Source organism: Carcharodon carcharias, chromosome 2 (assembly GCF_017639515.1).
Source record: "Carcharodon carcharias isolate sCarCar2 chromosome 2, sCarCar2.pri, whole genome shotgun sequence".
NCBI lineage: Eukaryota > Metazoa > Chordata > Chondrichthyes > Lamniformes > Lamnidae > Carcharodon > Carcharodon carcharias.
The window spans coordinates 124,002,799-124,024,864 of record NC_054468.1 but is presented as its reverse complement, the minus strand read 5'-3'; the positions used below and the strand labels follow the sequence as shown (position 1 = coordinate 124,024,864).

Here is a 22,066-nt window from a genome sequence, read left to right as displayed (position 1 = left end):
CTGCTTGCAAAGAAATGCAGCCCAGGGTGTTGTTTTGGGAGTTAAAGCTACAGTTAATTAAAAGCATTCAGTGATCCCCAGAAGGCTACATCATCATGGAGATGGGTGGAGCTTAGGAAAGTTCTAGGGTTGTAATTTATCTCTGTATCAGGTCATAATCACATTCTCAGTGATTCCCTCTGCAATTCCTGCTTATCCTCCTGCCTTTCCATGTGGAATATCCGATAACATAACAAAATACAACAAAAAAGTGTCACCACCCGAACATTACAGAGATTATATTACCCAGGAAAACCACAGCAGGTCTGACAGCATATGTGGTAAGGAACACAGTTAACGTTTTGAGTCCATATGACTCTTCAACAGAACTAAGGAAAAATAGAAAAGAGGTGAAATATAAGCTGGTTTAAGGTGGGGGGGGGGTGAGACACCCTGGTCCACTCTTCCATCACCCCCTACACCTCAACCCACTCCCACGGCACCTTCCCATGCAACTGCAGAAGGTGCAACACCTGCCCCTTTACTTCCCCGATCCTCACTGTCCAAGGGCCCAAACACTCCTTTCAAGTGAAGCAGCATTCACTTGCACTTCCCTCAATTTAGTCTACTGCATTCGCTGCTCCCAATGCGGTTTCCTCTACATTGGAGAGACCAAACGCAGATTGGGTGACCGCTTTGTGGAACACCTTCGGTCTGTCCACAAGCATGACCCAGACCTTCCTGTCGCTTGCCATTTCAACACACCACCCTGCTCTCGTGCCCACATGTCCGTCCTTGGCCTGCTGCATTGTTCCAGTGAAGCTCAACACAAACTGGAAGAACAGCACCTCATCTTCCGACTAGGCACTTTACAGCATTCTGGACTGAATATTGAGTTCAACAATTTTAAATCATGAACACTCTCCTCCATCCCCACCCCCTTTCCGATCCCCCTTTTTTCCAATAATTTATATAGATTTTTCTTTTCCCACCTATTTCCATTATTTTTAAATGTATTTCCATCCATTGTTTTATCTTTACCTTTTAGACTATTTCGATGCCTCCCCTTCACCCCCCCCCCAAACTAGGGCTATCTGTACCTTTATTATCACATTCCTTAGATAATATCACCAGCTTCAACACCTCTTTGTACTTTTATCTATGACATCTTTTGGTTATCTCCACCTATCACTGGCCCTCTATCCAGCTCTACCTTTCCCACCCCCCCCCCCAAACCAACTTATATTTCACCTCTTTTCTATTTTTCCTTAGTTCTGTTGAAGAGTCATACAGACTCGAAACGTCAACTGTGTTCCTCTCCGCAGATGCTGTCAGACCTGTTGAGTTTTTCCAGGTATATTTGTTTATATTTTGTATTTCCAGCATCCGCAGTTTTTTGCTTTTATATTACCCAGGATTGCGGCACCTGGCACAACTAAATACAAAACGGTGCAGCCTCCTTCGAAAGCAAGTGCATATCAGATGCAGAGAGAAAATACAAGGAGGAAATCCTGAGTTAGCAACCAGTCTAAAACTCAATTATCTGTGGTATCCTTTCCTACTTGTAGCAGAACCTTCGGGTGCAGATCAGCCTTCGCAGTCACTTACATGTCCACCAGAACCCTACTAAACACCCCAGATGGTGAACGGCTTCACCTGAAGAACAAGCCGGAAAATAAATAAATTTGCAGGGCTGGGGATATAGAGTTGGGTAATCGGGTTGACTGGGTTGCTCTACAGAGGGCCAGCATGGAATGGATGTGCCGAATGGCTTGTTTTGTGCCAATAGTGGCTCCGTGAGAACAGCAAAGAACCATACTGGAAAGTCATTTCATATAAAAACAGAAAGTGCTAGAAATACTCCGCAGGTCTGGCAGTACCTGTGGAGAGAGAAACAGAGTTAATGTTCCGAGTATAATATGTCCCTTCAAAGTGATTTAGACGCTTCGCTTATTTTAACGGAGGCACGTGGCAGCTGCTGGATTCATTGCCGATGTTTCAACAAATATGCAATTGCGAAACTCCAAACCAATTGTCAACTTTTTCCTAGCCCGGGGCCATTCTGCCCCTCCGCCCTGTTCCACAACGCTCAGACTGCGCATGTGGAAAACTGGCAACAACCATGCACAGGCGCAGCTGCCACAGTCGCGTTTAACTCATGAGCATGTGCAGAACTGACAGCATCCAATGAAAGGCGGGGCCTGAGGGTCTCAGGCCACGCCCCCCGCACGTATCGCCCCTGTCTCATGCTCCTCCTCCTCGTTCCCTCCCACACTTCAGAGCCAGAACCCGCCCCATCTCTTCAGACCCCGCCCATCTCAGACTCTCCGGCCTCTCGTTCCCTGCTCCTCTCCGAACCCGGCCCTCCCTCAGACCCCGCCCCCTCTCATAACCCGCCCCTATCTCAGACCCCGCCCCCTCCGACCCTGTTCCTCTCAGACCCCGCCCTCTCCGACCCCGCCCTCTCTAGTCTCGCTTTGGGTTTTGCTGTCCGATTGTGCGAGGGGGTCGGACTGGTAGTGGATGCGGCGTCAAGCGGCAGGTAGGCGGCTTCATCACCATCACCCCCTCCCCCCCCCACCGTCCCCGAACAAACCAGGAGCCGAGCCCCACTCCCGCTGGATTACAGGCTGCGGCTGGGAACCTTTGCTTGGGGATCCCTGGCCAGCCTCGGGTTCCCAGTCTCGGGCCCCCGGGTTCCCGGCGCTCGGGCCCACGGGTCTTGGGCGGAAAAGGCAGTTTGTGTGAAAAGGAACTCGGAACCGAAGGGAAAACAGCGGCCGCGATAAGAAAATTAGTCAGAGTGCTGATCATATGAAAATTTATAACAATACCTTTATCACTATTTGTCAACCACCACTCATCAAAGATATTAATAACTTGAGCAATATCATTGATCAATATTAATCTGAATATCACTGATCAATAATCTGAATATCACTGATCAATATTAATCTGAATATCACTGATCAAGATTAATCTGAATATCACTGATCAAGATTAATCTGAATATCACTGATCAATAATCTGAATATGATGAAAAGACAGAAGAGTGACGAACTGAATCCTGCCAAACTCTTAGGGCATTGGAAATGGGCGAAGGGCCCCCAATGATTTATTTTCCCCCTCCCCCTAAGTTTTATTTAGCCCAGGTTTATGGGGTAGAAATGGGGAAAGAGAAAATAGTGTCAGGCAATCCTAGTTTGAGTTTGTGAATTTCCCAGTCGCTTTCAATGCAGCAGTTTCCAGCTATTGCCTTGCATGCTGTGAGGGAGTTTGCATTTTGAGGAAAAAATTTAAAAATTGAATGGAAGAAAAATAAGCTTCAAAGTTAATGTAAAGGCACATGTTGCCCAAATAACTAGTTTGTTCAGCATCCTAAAGGGATTGTTTACTTAACAATTGGTTAGTTCTTGGGATTAGTAGGTAGTGTAAGAATGGTGATTATGATGTTTCTGTGTTTTATATCTGTTTAATTCCGATCGTTGAGAGCTTTAGAGTAAGAATAATAAGGAAATTCCAACATCTAAGTGCTTCTGGAGGAGCTAGAATTTGCATTGCAGCTTTTCAATTGCAAATGAAGAAACCACCATTGTTAATGAATTTGTAGAAGTGATGTGTTATAATTTTAATATAATATTTGGTAATACTATTTAGTTGCTTTTTCAGCATTATCTGAGTACTATATACTGATTTAGAATGCTTATTTTCATCTAGTGACTGGTGAAATGATGGGATTTAAAATGAGCCTACATTCTTGATTAATTGTTGTGAACCTTTAATTTGTAATAATTGAAGATATGTATTATAAATAAGTTCCATAGCTTCACATGACCCAGAATTATCATGTAGTACATTTGTTCCAAATAAACTGTCTCCCCTAGTCAACATTTTACTGACTACCAAACTATGATTTTTAAATTTTTTTTACGGGTTTAGGGGTTATCACAATATAGTTTAAAATGAAAATGTGTTGCAGGCACTGCAGACAGGATTATATCCATGTTGCTGAGAGGTTTTCACAGGCAGTACATCCCACATAGCTCTTTGCAGTCAACCAAAGTTGAGAAAAACACCATCTATTCTTATTTTTAGGAAAATCGTGCTATGGTCAGAAACATGTATACTTGTCAGATTGTCCTGGGGCTGTTGTGTGAGGCTGTAAATACTATTAATTATGCTAATAGTAATAGTAATTGATCTATCACCTGGGATTGTGTGAAGCACTGCTTCGTGTACCTGGAGCTTTCACTGATCAGGTGTGAGGTTTTGATGTCCTGCTTGGGGTAATTGGTTGTTACTGAAATAAGACCTAGTGCTTTCATTAGTGTCCACTGTGGATCCTGGTTTTAAGGAAATGGCTTCAATAACGGGGAGTTATATTTTTGCTAAGTTCCTTTTTTAGATAACTGCTTTACTTGCTAGCTCAAAGATCTGAAATGGAATCCTCCTGTTGTGCAAGGATGCATTGACTCACTTATACCATTCTTGTCTATCGACTCATCATAGAGTCGCATCCAGAGTATCACCATCAGTGGCCTATCCTCCCACTCCTGCACTGTAGCTTCTGGTGTCCTCTTCCCAAGGATCTACACTAGCCCCCCCCCAATTTCTCATCTACATGCTGCTCCTTGGTGACATCATCTGAAAACAGTGTCAGTTTTCACACGTACACTGGCAACACCCAGCTCTACCTCACTACCACCTTTCTTAATGCTCCCCCCGTGCACAATGCTGTCTCTAGATTGTCAGACTGCTGATCTGACATCCAGAATGAAATATTGGGAAGACTGGAGCCAAACTCTGCTCCTAGCCACCAGTTCAGTCCCTCTTCCTGTCTGAAGCTGATCCAGCCTGTTTAGAGACTTGGTGTCATGATTGAGAATAATTTATCCACACAATCAGTGAGACTGTCTATTTCAACCTCCATAGTATCACCCATCTTCACTCCTGCCTCAGCTTTTTTGCTGTGGAAACCCTCATCCATTACATCTAGACTTGACGATTCCAGCACATTTCTGGCTGGCCTTCTACATTCTATCCTCTGTAAACCTCAGGCCATTCAAAACACTGTTGTCCATGTCCAAACTCACATCGAATGTCATTCGCCCATCACCCCTGTATTCACCGTTCTACGTTGGAGCCTGGTTAAACAATGTGTCAGTTTTAAAATTCTCATCCTTGTTTTCAATTTGCTCCATGGCCTCACCTTTCCCTATTTCCGTAATTTCCTCCAGCCCCACAATCCTCTGAGATATCTATTCTCCCCTAGTTATGGCTTCTTGAACATCCCCAATTTTAATCGCTCCAACATTTGTGGCCGTGCCTTCAGCTGCCTGAGCCTGAAGCTCTGGACTTCCCTCCCTAAACCTCTCTGCCTCGCTACCTCGCTTTCCTCCTTTAAGATACTCCTTGTCTACATCTTTGAGCATGCTTTTGGTCATCTTACCTAATGTCTCCTTGCATGGTTTGGCTTAATGTTTTAACTTATAATGCTCCGGTGAAGTGCCTTGGGATGTGATATAAATAAAAGTTGTTGTATTTGCTCTAGTATGTTTGAATTGATTTCATTGGGGTGTATTTAAAATGTGCATGTACTCAGTTTCTACATTCAGTCTGTATACAATATAAAACATAAACGCAAAACACCAGTCAAGGGTTACAAACAGGAAAATTAAACTGGGCAAAATTATAACCAGAAATCTGGTTCTGACTGTGCAACTTGGATGTAAGTTTCACTCACCACCATTATTGGCTTGACATACTGACGGCTTTATGATATGTAAAGCAAGACTGAGAACATTTCTTCATACTACATTGAGTACCAGTTTACAATGTCATAAACCTTCAATCCCTATATTCTTCCATTTATTTTTAACTCTTGTACTGTGCTAACTGCCGACCAGATATTAATAAGAAAAGTAAAGCATTATTCAGCCAGACTGTATACTGTATCCAATACATGAGCTGCAGCCAGAATTGATTTTAAAGCTGTAATCTTGACACTTCTTGATTATAAAACATCGTATTTAGTTTAGAAGTCTTTCTAGCCACTTGATTAAATTAGTATTTTGTAATCTGGTGCAAGGTGTTTGGCTTTCTTTGAAAGTACAAGAAACATTTTATTCTCCTCTTCCAAATTTTGTTAGGCCAATGTGCTGAGCGATTGGCAGGACATTGGCTGCACTGTTAGGAGATGCACAATGTATCCTGATATTGGATTCAACATCAGTTTCCCTGGTGTCAAGAAACTGAAACCACTTATGTTTCTCTGTAACAAAGGAGCTGAGATTTGCAACTTGGAGTGAAGGGTCTGTAACCCTTGGTTCCAGATTGCTGCATGTTGATGCTCTTTATATCCTGTTAATTCACCCACTGTCCATGAACAACTGTGTAATGACTTTCACTTCTGTAAAACCTTTGACCTGTAAACAGTCCAGGCTGGCTTATATAGTGGGAAAGATAAATGAAAGGAGTAATGGAGCAGACACCGAGTCCTGACGCAGTGAGGCTTAGGAAGAAAGCTCGAGATGGCTTTGCCAGCAGTGGTTGTACAAAAGAAGAACGGAATGAAGGAAAGGCTAGAGTTGCTGAGACAGCCAGGAGAATGAGGCTGTATAAGAAATCAGACAGGTCACAATGCTGGTATTGCTAATTTCTGGCTTCCTAACTTCAGTGGCAAAATCGCAGCCACAAAAACAGTGGGATAACATGAGGGAGCTGGGCTTGGTGTAGAGATGTCTGCAGTTGGCCAGTAGATTCCAGACTCCCAGAATGTGAAATGAAACAATAACAATTTTAAAGAGACTATAAAAACTTTAGGTGCTGCTTGTCCTGCATGAAAATAAACATATTTAAATCTGACAAGTCACCACCTAATGTTTTTTGTTTTTTCTGTTTTTTAGGTGGGGAGGATGACTCCCCTATCTGTTAATTGTGTAAGATATGTGAGAGAACAGGAGAGAACTTTGTAACTTCTGTTGTTTATTTTTACAGAGCGAAGTCAAGTACAATAATTTGCTTCGGATTCTGTTTAACCTTTAAAAGTATAATTGTTTTATCCTGAGGTAGCAGTCATTCTATGTGCTTATTATCACCCAAAGAGGTTAAGGTGTGCATCAGTGTTCTATACTGTTGGTGTGTGTGTGTGTCAGTGCTCTGACCTGTTGGGGAGGTGTGTGTGTCAGTGCTCTGACCTGTTGGGGTGTGTATGTGTGTGGGGTGGTGGGGGTGTGTGTGTGTGTCTCAGTGTTCTGTACTGTTGGAGCTTGTGTCAGTGTTCTGTACTGTTGGATATGTGTGTGTGTCAGCGCCTTGTACTGTTTGGGTGTGTGTGTGTGTCAGTGCCCTGTACTGTTGGGGTGTGCGTATCAGTGCCCTGTACTGTTGGGGTGTACGTGTCAGTGCCCTGTACTGTTGGGGTGTACGTGTCAGTGCCCTGTACTGTTGGGGTGTACGTGTCAGTGCCCTGTACTGTTGGGGTGTACGTGTCAGTGCCCTGTACTGTTGGGGTGTACGTGTCAGTGCCCTGTACTGTTGGGGTGTACATGTCAGTGCCCTGTACTGTTGGGGTGTACGTGTCAGTGCCCTGTACTGTTGGGGTGTGTGTGTTTTTTGCATTGCTCCCAGTGAAAACCTCAGTGGTAAGATGGTTAACTCACTGCTGGAGCCCCCTCTTGATACATGCATACTAGAGGAAGTTTTAAGTGTTATCAGGGGTGTACCCCTGGAAACTATCAAACAAAGCCTCAAGTTGTAATCCGCAACCTCTGTTGTAATACATACATTGTTGCAATAAGCTTTGCTCCCGAGTTGAGAATTGTAGTGAGAATTGTCTGACTGTTGCTTCAAATAATAAGATGGTTGTTAACTTGACAAAATCATTACTATTTACTGAGTCCATCTAATCATTTGCATTTGTATTGCTCCTTGTTTTGAATGCCTCACTAGAACTTTAGTCTGCTCAGTGGAGAGAGCTTTGCTCCTTATTCCAGGACGTTTCTGCAGTCTGATGCTGGAAGATATGTTGTCAGGTTACAGTTCTTTTAAAATTGCAGCTGAGCTTGTTTGACTCTAGGATTAGTGCCGATTTAGAGTACCAAAAACAAGTGCAGTGGTGACATGAAGCTGCTGTCAACATGAGTATTTTTAAAAACATGTTGCGAGTTTGATCCCCAGACTGAAGCAAATGGACCAGAGGAGAGTAGAGTGTGGGTGTGGTCATGCTCTTCTTGTGTTACAGGGCCAGTAATCCAGAGGCCTAGTTGCAAGCTCAAATCCCACTAGGGCAGTTTTGTGAATCTGAACTCAGTTTGGTAAAAGATCTGGAAATAAAAAGCTGGTACCAGTAAAAGTGACCACGGAGCTGTTGGATTGACATAAACACCTAACTGCTTCATTAATGTCTTCATCTGGTCCTGCCTTTATATGACTCCAGTCCCATACCAACTCTTAACTAGCCTGATAAGCACTCAGTTGAATAAAATTGCTGCAAAGAATATTGCAGTATTTCAGAAAGTGTGAAAGAAAGATTTGGATATATATCATGACCTTCCCAACCTCAGGATGTCCCAAATATAGTCAATTAAGTACTTTGTGAAGTCTCATCACTAGTATAATGCAGGAGATATGGCAGCCAATTTCAACACAGCAAGATCCCACAAACAACAATGAAAATGATCAAAAAAAACAGATAAAAACAAAAAAAACTGCGAATGTTGGAAATCCAAAACAAAAACAGAATTACCTGGAAAAACTCAGCAGGTCTGGCAGCATCGGCGGAGAAGAAAAAAGTTGACGTTTCGAGTCCTCATGACCCTTCGACAGAACTTGAGTTCGAGTCCAAGAAAGATTTGAAATATAAGCTGGTTTAAACTCAAGTTCTGTCGAAGGGTCATGAGGACTCGAAACGTCAACTTTTTTCTTCTCCGCCGATGCTGCCAGACCTGCTGAGTTTTTCCAGGTAATTCTGTTTTTGTTTTGTTAATGATAATGATCAGATCATCTATCTTAATGATGTTGATTGAGGGATAAATATTGGCCAGAACACTGGGGTTAATTCCCCTGTTCCTCTTGGAAATAGTGGTCATGGAATCTTGAGAGGGTGTCCAAGAGGACAGACAGAGTCTTGCTTTAACATCGTAACCAAAAGACAACACCTGCTGAAGTAGGAATGCCAGCCTTGATTGGTTTTTGCTCAACTACAGGCTTTTTGGGTCTCACTGGCGATTCCCAATCCTCAATGAATGAATAACAAAATGTCTCATGTCGTCTAGATTTCTATTGTTGCTTATGGTGCAACTGTAGCCTCTTGTAATATGTATTTCCTTTGCCCCACTGATGATAACCAGGCCATCAGCCCCATGTTCTGGAATTCCCTTCCTAAACTCCTCCACCTCTCCTCCCTTTCCTCTTTGAAGATCTACCTCTTTAACCAAGTTTGACCACCCTCCCTGACGTTTCCTTGTTTGAACCATCATCCATTTTGTCTGAAATACCAGGCGATGAGTTTTGAATTTAAAGTAACTAAGTGCAGCTTATAGTTCCAAGCCTTTGGTGATTGATTTTCTTGAATATAGTTTTTTGTGTATTTATTGTGAGTTGATGCCAGTTTGATTCATACATTGAGTTTGAGATACTGAATTGACATACTCAATCTAGGCCTAGCTTTGCTTGGATGGGTAGATCAAGTCGTTTTCCTCCAAATGATGACCTTCTGTACTATAACCAACCTATGATTGCCCACTTAGATTAAATTAATGGTGTTTAGATTGCAGATGCAATTTCTCACTGTGGAAATCCACCTTGTGGGAATGATTGACAAAAACTCAGCTAATACTGTTGCTCCTGTGAGGGTAGGAATGGGAGAACACAGTCTGTCAGGGAGTGAAAAAGTCAGTCTGACCTTTCAAATTGCTAAAGGAGACTCCTGTTGTTGATCTCAACTCTAGCTCCTAAATGCAGAATGACTGACATCAAATGAAACAATCCCAGCATATCACACTTTTCAGGAGTGTGAAGGAGTTTGATTTATTATGATTATTTTTCCTCCCTTATTCCTATTTTTCCTGAAGGTTGTTGAATTTGTTGGAGTTGGATTTGCTCAGTGTTGCTTTGTTACCTTGCCAAAACACTTTTTGTGTGAGACAGTGTAGCAACTGTCAGCATTGATGGGGGTGTGCGAGACAAGCTTGGCTGTGTGCATACGTTAGAGCATTGAACAAGTATCCTCTGGTGGATGATGTATCTGGCACACGGCTGTATTGGTGCTCTTAATTAGTAAAGAACAAATAAACTTGCATTTACTTTGGGTCTTTTACATTCTCAGGACATTCCAAACTTGAAGAATATACTTGTTTGTTGCAACCCCTGTAACAAAGACAGAGGATCAGTACTGCAGGCTTGGATTAGGAATGCTGTGATTAAACAGCCCTGGATAAAGTCCAGACTATAGTTTTCATGTTTATCTTGTGCTATTTTAAACATCCTTTCATGTATTATTGTTTCAGTTCATACAATCATTACACAATACAGGTACACACAATGTACGCGCATAGCACAACTGGGCCAGATTCTGCTGTACGAGTGAGTGACTCTAAAAGCTTCTGCCGTTATTTAGACTCACTCTTCCACACTTGGGATTTTAAATATTTTGCATGGCAAGTTGCTGAGAGTGAGTTGATAATGTCATAGCGGGAGAAATGGGGCACCAGAGATCAGAGTGGACAGGCCAAGTAACTGTGTATTTCTTTAACCAATCAAACTGAAGGACAGTGAAATCAACAACATACGGGCTGTGAAGGAAGTGTAAATTAGAGTGAGTAAATTCAATGTCAAATAAAGTACAGAAAGACCAGTAACAAGAGGGAATTAAAGATTGGGTTGAGGGAAAGAAAGGAAAAGCCAAAGAAAAAATGAAAAGTTAATCACAGAATTACAGAATTGTTACTGCGCAGAAGGAAGCCATTTGGCCCATCATGCCCGCACTGTCTCTCCGAACGTGCAATTCACCCAGTTCCATTTTCCTCTCTTCTCCCTGTAACCCTGCACATTCTTCCTTTTTAGATAACAGTCTAATCTCCTTTTTGAATGGCACAATTGAACCTGTCTTCATCATACTTTCAGGCAGTGCATTCCAAAACTTAACCACTGACTGCATGAAAATGTTTTTTCTCATATCACTTTTGCTTCTTTTACCAATTACTTTAAATCTGTGCCCCCTCATTCTCCATCCTTTCGCCAATGGGAACAGCTTCTCCCTATCTACTCTGTCCAGACTTCTCATGATTTTGAATACCTCTATCAAATCTCCTCTGAACCATCTTTTCTCTTGATGATAACTTCTCCAATCTATGAGTTCTTCATTCTTGGAACCATTCTCGTGAATGTTTTCTGCATTCTGTCCAATGCCTTCATATCGTTCCTGCAATGCAGTAGCCAGAACTGGGCGCAGTACTCAAGCTGAAGCCGAGCTGGTGTCTTCTACAAGCTCAATGTAACCTCCTTGCTTTGACTTTGACTCTAATTTGACTTTTATAAAAATCTCTAACAATTAAAACCTGAGAGATTTAGACTCCTCACTTGTAATAGTTCATTTACAGGGCCAGAGATGTAATTGGCAATAATTAACACTTATCGCATTGTTAAAAGGATACTTGAACTGAAATTACAAGATTTAACTTTCTGTGGCAAGTTTAATACATATCTATCGCATAAATGCAGTAACCTCACACCAGTCAGTGTATCTCCGTAGCCGTCTGACAGGGAGATACTGTTTTCGTGAAGCTTAACAGTGGAACTGCGCAGCTCAGAAACCAAGGTTTGGATTTCTGTATGTCTGCCCTGTCCTGAACTTACTGTACCATTCATCTTTCAATGATGCCTTTAGCCATAACATTACTTTGAGAACAAAATCTGGGCTATTTTGGGTAAATTCGAAAAGGAAATGGTGGCTTGGTTAACTTCAAGCTCTTCAATAATTTGAAGACGCTAAAGACCTTTTTGAAACAAATCTATGGTTTAACATATGATTCATTGAATATTGATATGCGTTCTGTGTTCTACATGTTAATGATTATACTTGTCTAAAGCAAATGCCATTTACCACCATTTTCTGAGTTTGACTTGTTTTGAAGCTTTTGAACACATTGTGTGTGCCTGCATCTTATTTTAAGTCGGTCTGAAGGGTCAAGGTTGTAAGTGCAGAATACCATAAAAGAAAAGCAAGGATGAGTTGGATGTCAAACTTGTGGAACCAACGTCTGAAGATTTGTTGAGATAAATAGTTGCAATTTTGAGATTTTGGAATAGAATAATTTACAGGTGGAGGTTGAGAATGCAGGAATTGAATATAGCACAACAGAGGGCAATAATGAGAGTAAATCAATAAAATCAAGAAAAATACAATTGTGGGAGGTGGATAGTGGTATGAAAGTGAATGCTTCTTAAGTGACATACCAGCTTTTTCTTGCATGTTGGTGGTGAGGTTTCAGTTGATTGTAGGGGTTTGAAAGGTAAGGGTATGGGTGGATGTGGGATGGGGCTTTTAGGGCGTGGGTAGATGTAGGGCACTTTGAGGGTGGGTGAGGTTTTAGGGTGGGGGTGAGTTTGAGGATGAGGGTGGGAGTATAAGTTTGAGGATGAACGTTTGAGGGTGGGTTTGAGGGTGGAGGCGTGTTTGAGAGGGGTATAAGTTTGAGGGTGGGTGAGGGGGTTGAGTGTGAGGAGCTTTGAGAGTGGGGTTGGGTTTGAGGGTGAGAGGGGTTTGAGGGTGGGGGTATAAGTTTGATGGTAGGGGGGTGGTTTGAGGGTGTTGGTATAAGTTTAAGTGTGGGGGTACAAGTATGAGGGTGGGGTTATTAGTATCAAAAATGCACCCCGTCCAAAGATATGGAAGCAGTCGTCAAATTTTGGGTAGACTTGAATTTTGTAAAAAGTACGAACACTGATTTGTGGAAAGGACTTGGCTAATATGTTGAAAATGTGTGTGGTGTTTTACATTTTGAGAATTTCATTGTTAACTTAAGTCAGCCTGAAAACCAGCGCAGCAGGCTTCTTGTGACACACCCAGATTTCTTTCAGCAGAAATCAGCTGGGGGATCACTTTCCAAAACATGGGGAATATGGAAGAAACGTCAAATATATGTGGCATTTTGGATATTTTTGGAAAAGCCTATCTCCTAATTCTATGAAGATGAAAAGTAATCTGGTCTCTCTATTTCGATGATATTGTCTGCTGGAATCGACAAATTATTAGCATCTGGTGCATTTAAATGAGTTAACCCTAAACTGGAGAGAACAGGATTTCACTTGTATTTTGTGGTGTTCTAAAACGGAGGATATTCCATGCAGTAGCTTACCTGAAGATTTTCGACGGGTTTCTCCAGGTATCCAATAACTCCAATTGCTGAGGTAGAAACCCAAGGGCCTGATGGCTCACAGGATCAGACCTACAAGATGCCAATTGCACTTTTTCTTCAAGTTTTTTTATATAGAGCAAGATTACAAGCACAAAGTAACCGTTACCAAATCAATAACGATATCGTCTCACCCCTTTCGATCTCTGTAATCTCCCCTAACTCTACAAACCTTAGATCTCTGCACTTCTCCAACTCTGGTCACATGTGTATTGCCAATATACCTTAAGCTGACAAGGCCCCCCGCTCTGGAATTCCTTTACTAAACTTCTCCGCCTCTCTACCTCGCTTTCCTCCTTTAAGACATTCCTTAAAGTCTATTTCTTTGATGGAGCTTTCCATCATCTGCCCTAATATTGCCTTGTGTGGCTTGGTGTCAGATTTTGTTTTATGATGTCCCTGTGAAACACCTTGGGATATTTTATAATGGAAAGGCTCCCCACCCCCAGATTGTCTGTCTTTAATGAGTTAAATGATTCTAAGATGAATCTTTCACATGTCACAGTCCCACCAACAACTCTCAACCCCTCATATGAGGCTGAAGGTTTTTAAGGGTTTGGAATTTAGTCGTCATTATGCAGTGGGACAGGTTCTGGAGATTAACACGGCAGGAGCTGTTATGATCCCAGTTGAGATTATCCCTGGACAAGCCTGATCCCAGGGTGGAACCCAGCTTGATAGATCCTCACTTTTATTTGTTTATTTAGATACATGGAAAGTAGCTACTGAACAGCCACAGCGGTCAGTTGATGAACTTTTAACAAAAGAATAAAACATTTATTAATCAAAAAGATATGAGCTATATTACAATACTCCTTCACCCACAACTATACATTTACACATTTATACAGATTTGTAAGGATACCACTAGTTACAAAGCTATCTTATACTCTAATGTCCACAGTAATTGCAGAATCCATGGACCAATAGACACCCTGTGGTCAGACACACCACACTCTGAAACCAAGTGACAGATGCCACCTCAACCAGAAGCTGTGAATCTGTCCTCAACTCCCCCCAAATGCTTATCACACCATGCCAACAGTCTCACTGCACTCGGTCTTTCACACGAGGGTTTCCACTCTCCAAGAACTCACCTTGGAATCTTCTCCCAAACCGACGCTTTCTCTTAAGACTCCTTCTGCAGTGGTTCACTTCCAGGGTTTTGAACTCTCCTTCTAATGTTCCTTTTCCCTGGGTCACCACATGCATTCAAGCTGTCTTCCACATGATCTCTCTCACCGACTCAACCGTCAACAGTACCACTGCTTCATGTACCCATAGCAAAGAGTTGCAGACCTTCAGTTATCTCTTTGGACGTTCTTGCCTCTTGCAAGCTGTTCTCACTTTAAATCTGTTTTTTGCAGCTTTTGACTCTTTAAATCTGAAGCTTGGAGCCTTCCTCTCTGCCCCTCACTCTTAACTTCACTTAACAGGACTTTTTCCAGGTTCTCGTCCTTCCTTTGACTAGAAGGCGGTCTTGGGACTTTCTTCTGTTCCACTCCTGGATCTTGGGATATTCCCTTTAGCTTGGGACTTGCTATCTATCCCCTTTGCTCCAGTCTCTCGTCGCAGCTGCTTTCAAAACCAGCTGAACTCAAATAGCTTCCAAATTTAAACTGCTGTTTTTCTTCTTGTGTGTGTCTGTGGGAGGGACCTGCCTCTCTGGACCCCTTTTGCTAAAGCTAATCTCATTCCTAACGCCCACAAATACAAATATATCTTACTTAAACTGTCTATTTCCCAACAGAGTATGCCCTGTTTTACAGCCTGTCCCCATAGTCGTGGTAACAGTTGTGTTTTAGGTATTAGTTTTTCCCAAAATTAGCCTTGTGCGAGGTACTTTTCATTCAAAAGTTAAGACCATCCTGCAGTGTAATTTTCTTAAAAAATGAACAGTCTGATTTGGAATTTGAATACAAAATTGAGAGTATTTTGAAACACAAATTTGGGGAACTGGGACATGGGTATACCCCCCATGCACTGAGATTGCTGATGGAGTATCAAAGTGTATTAAATTGAAATACTGCACTGAGGGGTTCCATTAGAACATTAATTACTGTGGCTGCAACTAAAATACTGCTTGTGCCTGAAATCAGTGATTGTCTAATAAGAAATACTTTATCCATTTCCTTTAAAAATGCTTTATATCATTTACAAACGTACAACAATATAGACAGGGGAAAACCCTCCAGCCCACCCAGCCTCTCCCACACAATGACATGTCACACCTAGTAGGGAGAAAGGAATTAGTCTCCTCTACATTGGAGAGACCAAACGTAAACTGGGCGACCGCTTTGCAGAGCACCTGCGGTCTGTCCGCAAGAATGACTCAAACCTCCCTGTCGCTTGCCATTTCAACACTCCACCCTGCTCTCTTGCCCACATGTCTGTCCTTGGCTTGCTGCATTGTTCCAGTGAAGCCAAACGCAAACTGGAGGAACAACACCTCATCTTCCGACTAGGCACTTTACAGCCTTCCGGACTGAATATTGAATTCAACAACTTTAGGTCTTGAGCTCCCTCCTCCATCCCCACCCTCTTTCTGTTTCTTCCCCCTTCCTTTTGTTTTTTTCCAATAAATTAAATAGATTTTTCTTTTTCCCACCTATTTCCATTATTTTTAAATATTTTTAAATCTTTTATGCTCCCCCCACCCCCACTAGAGCTATACCTTGAGTGCCCTACCATCCATTCTTAATTAGCGCATTCGTTTAGATATATACCACCAACTTCAACACCTATGTGTTCTTTTGTTCTGTTGTCTGTGACATCTTTTGATGATCTGCTTCTGTCACTGCTTCCTTGTCCCTACAACCACACCCCCCTCCACTTCTCTCCCCCCACCCAACCCCCCCCCCCCCATACACACACACACACACACACCTTAAACCAGCTTATATTTCACCCCTTTCCCATTTCTACTTAGTTCTGTCGAAGGGTCATGAGGACTCGAAACGTCAACTCTTTTCTTCTCCGCCGATGTTGCCAGACCTGCTGAGTTTTTCCAGGTAATTCTGTTTTTGTTTTGGATTTCCAGCATCCGCAGTTTTTTGTTTTTATCTAAGGAATTAAAGGATCTGTAGTGGCATGAGATGAATTAAGTGGAGGCTCTTCTGGAGGTTAAGGTATTGCTTTAAAGCAGGTGATTATTGCTTGAGATTAGGAAATGCTGTCTCATTGAGAAAGCTGAAATTTTGGATCAAGAATTTAATTCCTTTTCATTTAGCTACACAAATTCTGACAGCCTTTGCATGTTTGAATAAACTGAGCATTTCTACAAGCTTGTGAGGACTCCGATTTCAGTGCTTATCTAATTCTGAAGATCAAAAAAGTGAAGGTTTTAAATTTGCAGTGAAACGGTGAAGACAAGAACTTAATGGGTGCTGTGCTAATAAGACACCTATTTGAAAGTCAAGATTTAGCACACAACTTTGATCTTAATTGCTGAATACCATAATTTGAACGTGCCTGTAGGTGCTAATCGGAAACCAGCAGCTTCAACACTCAAGTGCTGATTAGATTTGTTTTCCTGGAGCAGTGTATGTGGACCCCTCACACTCACTTCCACAGAGGAATGCACTGGCTGAAACGCACTGACATGTTACAGGATGGCTCAGAAACTGAGGGAGAAGAGGCATGGGTTCTCCAAGGAGGTGACACTGGACATTCTGTTGGAGGAGGTCCAGAGGACGAGCAATGTCCTGTCCCACACTTCACCCTCCTGCCCCTCTCTCCTGCAGCACTGTGGTTCTACCTATACAAGATGGACTGCACTAGTTCAGGAAGGCAGCTCACCACCACCTTCTTGAGGGCAATTAGGGATGGGCAGCAAATACTGGCCTAGCCAGAGACACTACATCCTGTGAAAGAATTTTTTAAAAGCTGGTTCTGCTCTGCCTGGCCTCAGGTCCTGCTCCTATTCCTCCTGAAGACGAAGGGCCTCCTAGCAAGATTTCCCCATGACAAAGCACTCACTTCCTGGTGACTACTATAAAATGAACTAGCACAGCACTCAGTCTTTATAGGTGAAGTCCTTAGAAAATTTGCAGACTAAATGTTTATAGACCATTGCTGAAGGCTTAACAAAGTGTCCCAGAATCATAGAATGGGTTACAGTACAGAGGCCATTCAGCCTGTTGAGTCCATGCCAGCTCTCTGCAAGAACAATTTAGCTAGCTCACTGTCCCCCACCTTTACCCTATGGTCCTGCAATTCTTTTTTCTTCAGGTATTTATCCAATTATCTTCTGAAAGCCACAATTGAACTGATCTCCAGCACACTCTCGGGCAATGCATTCCAGATCCTAACTACTTGAGTTAAAATGTTTTTCCACATGTCTCCATTGCTTATACGAACATACAGCTAATCTTAGGAGCAGGAGTAGGCCATTTGGCCCCTTGAACCTGCTCTGTCATTTGATAAAATCATAGCTGATCTGATTGTGGCCTCTACTTTCAACCCTACTTTTATGTCTACCCTCCATAACCTTAGATTCTCGATTGAGAAGGGAGTCAATCCAACTCAGCCTTAGAAATATTCAGTGACCCTTCCTCCACTGCATTCTGGGGAAGTGAATTCCACAGACTAAAGACCCTCTGAGAGAAGAATATTTCTCTTCATCTCTGTTTTAAAAGGGAGACCCCTTATTTTTAAACTATGTCCCCTAGTTCTAGTCTTGCCCATAAAGGGAGACATCCTCTCAGCATCCACCATGTCAAGTCCCTTCAGGACCTTGTGCTTCAATAAGATCACCTCTCATTCTTTTGAATTGCAATAGATACAGGCACAGCCTATCCAACCTTTCCTCATAAGGCAACCCCCTCATACCAAGTATCAGTCAAGTGACCCTTCTCTGAATTGCTTTGAATGCAATTATATTCTTCTTTGAATAAGGAGAGCAAGACTGCACACGGTATTCTAGACTTCCTCTAATCAACGCCCTGTAAAAGTGTAGCAAACATCCCTACTTTTATATTCCATTCCCCCTGCAATAAATGCCAACACTCCATTTGCCTTTTTAATCACTTGATTGCATTACCTGTGTACTAACTTTTTGTGATTCATGTACTAGGATATCCAGATCCCTCTACTGTAGAATCTCTGTCTATTTATATAGTGTATTGATTCTCTGTTCTTCCTGCCAAACTAGACAAGTTCATTTCTTTTGCCAATCACCTTAAGTTGGTGTTCTCAGGTTCTCAATCCCTCAATCAGTGGGAACAGTCTATCTCTACTACCTGGAAGTTTCAGAAATTCTCTTAATTGCTCCAGCAGCAATAAACATAAAATGGTGAATATTCCTTTAAATAGTGAGCAATGTTCCCTCTGAGCTCAACAGCCACATAGCAACCCGCTAGTTCTCATGTAGACCGAACTTAAGCCAGGTCTTGAAGTTATTTTGTGTGTGCAACAGTGTGAAAAAAATTTAATGGTCTCATTCACTAAAATGTATGGCTGTGTAAAACAAAAAAAAAATGATGGGATGTTGGTGGTGTGTCCCTTTAAGTAACTTGAAATCAACATCAACACTGTTTACTTCTCGTCAGCTGGTCAATGTTGATGATTGCTTACGGATGTTTTAAGTGGCCATCAGCTCCTTAATGAGCCTCCAAGCCATTCCTAGTGTTGGCTTCACCTCCTTTACCAAGATGGCATCTTGTGTTGAATGTTAAACCAGTGTTTCAGCCTAAGACCCTACTCTGGCTCACTCAGAGGATTGTTAGCATCTGAAAGCAATGCTGAAAGTCACACCCCATTACTGATCAGAGAATTGTTATAACACAGAAGAAGGCCATTCAGCCCATCGTGTCTGCACCAGGATCTCCAAATGAGCAATTCTCTTAGTGCCATTCTCCTACTTTCTCCCATAACCCTGCTCATTCTTCCTTTTCAGATAACAGCCTAATCCCCTTTTGAATACCTCAATTAAACCTGCCTCCACCACACTTTCAGGCAGTGCATTCCAGGCCTTAACCACTTGCTGCAAGAAAAAGCTTTTTCTCATATTGCTTTTGCTGCTTTTGCCACCTACTTTAAATCTTTGCCCTCTCTTGTTCTCGACCCTTTTATGAGTGGGAACAGTTTCTCCCTATGCACTCAGTCCAGACCCCTCATGATTTTAAATACCTCTATCAAATCTCCTCTCAACTTTTTTTTCTCTAAGAAAAGCAACCCTAATTTATCTAATTTATCTTCATAACTGAAGTTCCTCATCCCTGGAACCATTCTCGTGCATCTTTTCTGCACACTGTCTAATGTCTTCACATCCGCCCTAAAGTACAGTGCCCAGAACTGGACATACTACAAACTAACGTCTTACACAAGTTCAACATAACCTCCTTGCTCTTGTATTCTATGCCCCTATTAATAAAGCCTAGGATACTGTATGCTTTATCAGTTGCCCTCTCAACCTGTCCTGCCATCTCAATGACTTAGGCACATATACACCCAGGTTCCTCTGCCCCTGCACTCCCTTGAGAATTGTACCCTTTAATTTAGATTGTCTTTCCATGTTCTTCCTACCAAAGTGAATCACTTTGTGTTTCTCCGCATTGAACTTCATCTGCCACCTGCCCGCCCATTCCACCAACTTGTCCATGTCCCATTGAAATTTTACTCTATCCTCCTCACAGTTTATAACACTTCCAAGTTTCATATCATTCCAAACTTTGAAATTGTGCCCTGTGCACTAAGATCTAGGTCGTTCATATATCACGGTATCTTTACAGTGCAGTTGGAGGCCATTCAGCCCATTGAGCCTGCTTTGGCTCTCTGAAAGAGCATTCCACCTAGTCCCACTCCCCTGCCTTATCCTCATAACCTTGCACATTCTCTCTTTTCAGATAGCAATCCAGTTCCCTTTTGAATAACTCAATCGAACCTGCCTCCACGACCCTTTCAGGAAATACGTTGCGGGCTCCAGCCACCCTCTGGGTGAAAAGACTTTTCCTTACATCATATTTATTCCTTTTGCCGATGATTTTGAATTTGTGCCCTGTCGTTCTTGATATTCCCTTAAGTGGGAACAATTTCTCACTATTTACCCTGTCCATATCCCTCAGGATCTTGAATAGCTCTATCAAGTCTCCTCTCAGCCTTTTTTCTCCAAGGAAAATAGTCCCAACCTCTCTAATCTCTCCTCACAGCTATATCTCTTCATCCCGAGAATCATTCTTGTGAATCTCCTCTGTACTCTCTCCAATGCCTTCACATCCTTCCTCAAGTATGGTGCCCAGAACTGGACGCAGTACTCCAGATGAGGCCAACTTGTGTCGTATACAAATTCAACATGACCTCCTTACTCTTGCCTAAGACACAATATGCTTTAATATCTGCTCCCTCAACATGCTCTGCCATCTTCAATGACATATGTTCCTCTATTCCTGCACCTCCTTTAGAGTTTCTCTCTTTATTTTATACTATCTCACCGTATTCCTGCCAAAATGAATCACCTCACATTTTTCTACATTGATCTTCACCTGCCACTTGTCTACCCAATCCACCAACATGTCTATGTCCTTTTGAAGTTCGAGGCTATCCCATCACAGTTGACAACACTTCCAATCTTCGTATCATCTGCAAATTTTGAAATCATGCCCTGCAGACAACAGCTTAGGTCGTTACTATATATCAGGAAGAGCAAGGGTCCCAACACTAACCCCTGGGGCACCCCACTATAAACATTCCTCCAATCAGAAAAGTAACCATTTATCACTACTCTCTGTTTTCTGTCACTCAGCCAATTTATTATCTAAGTGCTTACTTTCCCTTTTATTCCATGACCTAGAATTTTGCTCACAAGTCTGTTGTGTGGCACTGTATCAAATGCCTTTTGAAAATCCATATACACCTTATCAACCTTCTCTGTTACCTCCTCAAAAAACACCAAGTTAGTTAAATATGATTTTCCCTCAATGAATCCTTGCTGGCTTTCCTTAATTATCCTGCAATTGTCTAAGTGATTATTGATTTTATCCCTTACTATAGTTTCCAGAAGTTTCCCTACCACTAGGGTCAAACTGACTGGTCTGTTGCTGCCTTTTTATGCCCTTGCACCCCTTTTTGAACAAGGGTGTAACATTTGCAATTCTCCAGTCCTCTGGCATCACTCCTGTGTCTTAGGAAGACTGGAAGACTGTCACCAGTGCCTCTGCAATTTCCACTCTCACTTCCCTCTGTACACTTGGATGCATCTTAGCCAGTCCTGGTACCTTATTTATTTTAAGTAAAGATAGCCTTTCCAACACCTTCCTCTCGATTGTACGTTCTTCTGGTGTACCAGTTACCTCCTCTCTCACTATGGCCTGGGTAGCATCTTGATACTTTGTAAAGACAGATGCAAAATACTCGTTCAACACCCCCACTATTTATCCAGCTTCCACATGCAAGTCCTCATTTTTGTGATTAATCGGCTCTACTCTTTCTTTTACCACCCTTTTATTATTTACATGCTTATGGAAGACCTTGGGATTCCCTTTTATGTTAGTTGCCAGCCTCTTCTCATGCTCTCTCCTTGCTTTTCTTATTAGTTTCTTCACTTCCTCTCTGGTCCTCTATATTCAGCCTGTTTCTCCATTGTATTTTCTACCTGACATCTGTCGTACATGCACTTCTTCCTTTTCATCTTTACTTCTATCTCTCTCCTCATCCAGGATGCTCTGGATTTATTT

At 42.2% G+C, this 22,066-nt stretch overlaps 1 protein-coding gene across 2 annotated transcripts in view; it reads left to right on the top strand.

The window, feature by feature from the left end:
* Positions 1-2,411: 2,411 nt before the first annotated feature.
* The window catches only part of b3gnt2b (UDP-GlcNAc:betaGal beta-1,3-N-acetylglucosaminyltransferase 2b), a 59,325-nt gene continuing 39,670 nt past the window's right edge, over positions 2,412-22,066 (top strand). The window contains exon 1 of one of the 2 annotated variants that reach the window (XM_041182713.1): positions 2,412-2,521. The gene's annotated coding sequence lies outside the window, so the exon portion shown is untranslated. The remainder of the gene's footprint in view (positions 2,522-22,066) is intronic. The other variant, XM_041182714.1, reaches the window with a different exon arrangement.